Here is a 3,743-nt window from a genome sequence, read left to right as displayed (position 1 = left end):
CACTCACTCACTTCCTTTACTTGTCTTCTTCGTCATCATGCCATCTTTCTCCCTCTTCTTCCCAATAAACCACCACCATCACTGGAAGTCTAGAATCGCAATCAAAACTTCTCTATTATTTCCTCTCAATCATCGGTGAGTCTCATACTCTCACCCTAATCTGGTTAAACATGATGAGCTTAATAACATTGATTCAAAAATGGATGTTGGATTTGTGTTTGGAGATTAGGGCATTTCTACCGGCATAAAACAAATAGCTTACATGTTAGTAGCTTTTAAATTGATTTACAGAAACGTAGCAAAATATCACAGATCGGTAGCCCTCGAACCCCTCCCCTTCTCTTTCTTCTTTTCCTATATCTTCTTCTATTAATCCAGAAATCTAAAATGTATTTGTCTTCGATCCAAAAAAAAAAAAAAAAGAAAAAAAAAACCCTTTTTATTCAGAAAATCTAAAATTGTTTTTCAATAAAAAAATATACGACATGAAACGAAATTGCGACAGAACTAAAATTCAAATCTGTGTTCATGTTAAGTATATAACACACGATCTCGTGTCGTGTTCGTGTTTAAATTCAACACGATTTAACATTTATTTTCTGTGTTTTCCGTGTTTGTCTTGTAGTGTTGTATTTATCGTTTTTTAATTAAATAAGCTAATTGTCGTGTAGTGTCATGTATGTAAAATTAAATATTAATTAACTAAATGAATTTTTATTTTATGTTATTTTTGTTGTGTAGTGTCGTGTTTGTCGTTTTTTAATTGATTTGTTTTCATGTTAGTTAAATAAAACATGACATCATGTCGTTTCGTGTTCGTTTTATATAAAACATTATCGTGTTGTGTCGTGTCAGACAAAAACCGGATACGATGACCCGATTTGCCACCCTTAACTAAAATCACCAACGTTTGGTATCCCAAAAATTATCAAACTAGTAAAATTTCATATCAAATCTTTTCGGACTATACTAAAATCATTAGAATATATATATATATATATATATATATATATATATATATATATATAGGGTTAGGTTCATGTGAACCGGTCTAATTTTATGAGACCATGAGACGCAATCCTAGCCACTTATTTAGTAGATAAAACAAAAAGATTTTTAAAATTCAAAATAATTGAAAATTTTCGAAATTCTTTTTCCAATATTATTTTCGGAATATATATTTTCCAAAAAAAAAAAATAAATAAATAAATAAATAAAAATTCATTTTTTTACATATTTTAGTAGAATATTTAGAATATTCTACATAGCTGACAAATCTAGTAGAATATTCAATATTCTAAACATTTTAAAAATCATATTAGAAATGTACAATGTAATATTCTATTAGAATATTTCACGTATTTTTAAAAAAAAAACGGTAATTAGTTTTTATTTTTTTACGTAAATAAAGTTCCGAAAATAAGAATTAAAAATAGAATTTTTTGATTTTTCCTTTTGTTTTGGATTTTAAAATTATTTTTAGATTTGGTCTCACAAAATTAACATGGTCTCAAATATACCTGAATATATATATATATATATATATATATATATATATATATATATATATATATATATATATATATATATATATATATATAATGAAATATACTTTTTTTATTAGTATTATATTATCTTATTAAAACATAACAATATAATTAAGTTTGATAATGTAATTGTGACTCAATATAAAGAGACTGTATATTTAAAATATCCCACTTTCCAAATTGTATAATTATAAGAAACCTACTTGTAGTTATACCACAAAAAATTTTAAATATGAATAATTGAGTGTGAAAAGTAATCAGGATTACACGGAAACATGTAATTACATGAAATTATTTATTTTAGATATAAAATATATTTTCCTAAAAATATAAATAAAGACACGTAGAATAATTTCCTATAAAAACACAATTTTTAATTGAAACATAATGTGAACTTCTGAGCCATAGAAGATGCAACACCATATGAACTCACCCGTGACAACCCACATGGATCACTCTAAGATTTCTCCATTTCTTGGTACAATTTAGTAATGTTTTTCTTACTTTGAATTTTACTTTTGTTTGCATTCTTCAAATAGGAGGGATTATTAACTTTTAGTAATTCAAGTATATTTATCTGTTTCAATTCTTAAAAGGTGAAGATTTTATATGTGCTCGATATGATTTAACTCGGGAAGTAGTTACGCTTTAATTTAAGCAATTAAAAGTATTGCATTTTGATTCCTCTAATTAATTCAACCGTGAGCGTTTTGGAAAATGTTTTTTTGAACTGGTTGCTAAAAAGTTAATATATATGGTACGAGAAGATATAAATATTTTATGTTTCTATCGAATAAAATTATGACAAGTATCATCATTTCATATTTTTTTAACTAATTTATTAAGGCTATATTAAAAATATATATCAAATAAAATTAAATTAAATGGTAATTTGTCATAATTTTAATGGGTATGAATAATTATAGGAATAAAAGGTAGGGGATAATTTAATTTAACTTGACTATTTGTCCAATGTAATTTGGTATGATGATAAAGATGAAAGCAATACGAATAAAAATAAAAAAGATACTACAGCAAATGGGGCGTTGGGTCTTCTCATTTATATCATATGAAGATTTTATTTTTGTGTCATACAATAAATATAAAATGGATTGCAGATCCATTTATTAAAAATTGCCTAATATAATATGAAGAGAACAAGGTTGAAGGTAGTAAAAGAATGGACGTGGTTAGCCTAAGGAATTGGCAATGAAAAAGCTACATAACACTATTCATGATATCTATCTATAAATATAGGAACTCACTTCACTAGTTCCATACCCCAAAAAAAACCACCATTTCTTGAGCTAGTTTTTCCTTCACATCCTCAAAGCATTTCAAAATGGCTTCAAAGGGATTCGCAACAACTACTTTCCTCCTCATCACCATCAACCTGCTCTTCTTTACTCTTGTAACTTCAACCTCTTGCCCACCACCACCAAAGGCCCTTAAGCCACATAAACATCACCACAACAAAGCCACATGTCCTAAAGACACACTCAAGCTAGGTGTGTGTGCAAACGTGCTCAATGACTTGGTTCACCTAGTAGTCGGTACACCAGCAACCACTCCATGCTGCAGCCTCCTTGGGGACCTTGTCGATCTTGAGGCTGCAGTTTGCCTCTGCACCGCCATTAAAGCAAATGTCTTGGGTATCAACCTTAATGTGCCAATTTCTTTGAGCTTGTTGCTTAATGTTTGTGGAAAGAAGGTCCCAAAGGGCTTTAAATGCGCATAGAGATGCTTGATTATTTTTATATATCTTCAAAGAGTTGGTTTTATGCTCTTTGATCTTATTTGGTTTGGTGTGTTTCCTTCTTAGAGTTGAGTATTTTATTATGTTAAAGATATTGATTGCAGTAAGGAGGTTCGTCACCTTCTCTTGTACTTTGGATATCCTGTCATATTGTGACTATGGTTCTATTCTTGTAATTCAAAATAAAATTTAACTTTTTCAATAAATATGCATTTAATTTGAGATTTCAACAAGTACATAATTTACCCCTTTATGGTTTATCATGCACCAATGCATGGGAGCTGATGTGGCACAATTGTCCTATTAGGAGCACCGCACCGCCTTGGATGGCCATGTCCTATTGATTCCATCTCTCATTTCTTTTATTTTCACTCTATTTCTTGATTTTTTTTCTTTTAAGTGGGTATACCGAAAGATGTGATAAACATGGGAAGCAATGC

General features: G+C 28.9%; 1 pseudogene; it reads left to right on the top strand.

The window, feature by feature from the left end:
- Positions 1-2,807: 2,807 nt before the first annotated feature.
- LOC145091324 (putative lipid-binding protein AIR1 pseudogene) lies at positions 2,808-3,536 on the top strand (annotated as a pseudogene).
- The last annotated feature ends 207 nt before the right edge of the window (positions 3,537-3,743 follow it).

This window comes from Lactuca serriola, chromosome 3 (genome assembly GCF_051521515.1).
Source record: "Lactuca serriola cultivar US96UC23 chromosome 3, Lser_US96UC23_V15, whole genome shotgun sequence".
In the NCBI taxonomy this organism is placed as follows: Eukaryota; Viridiplantae; Streptophyta; class Magnoliopsida; order Asterales; family Asteraceae; genus Lactuca; species Lactuca serriola.
Note: the sequence above shows the minus strand (reverse complement) of the source record. Positions and strands in the feature narration are given on the sequence as shown.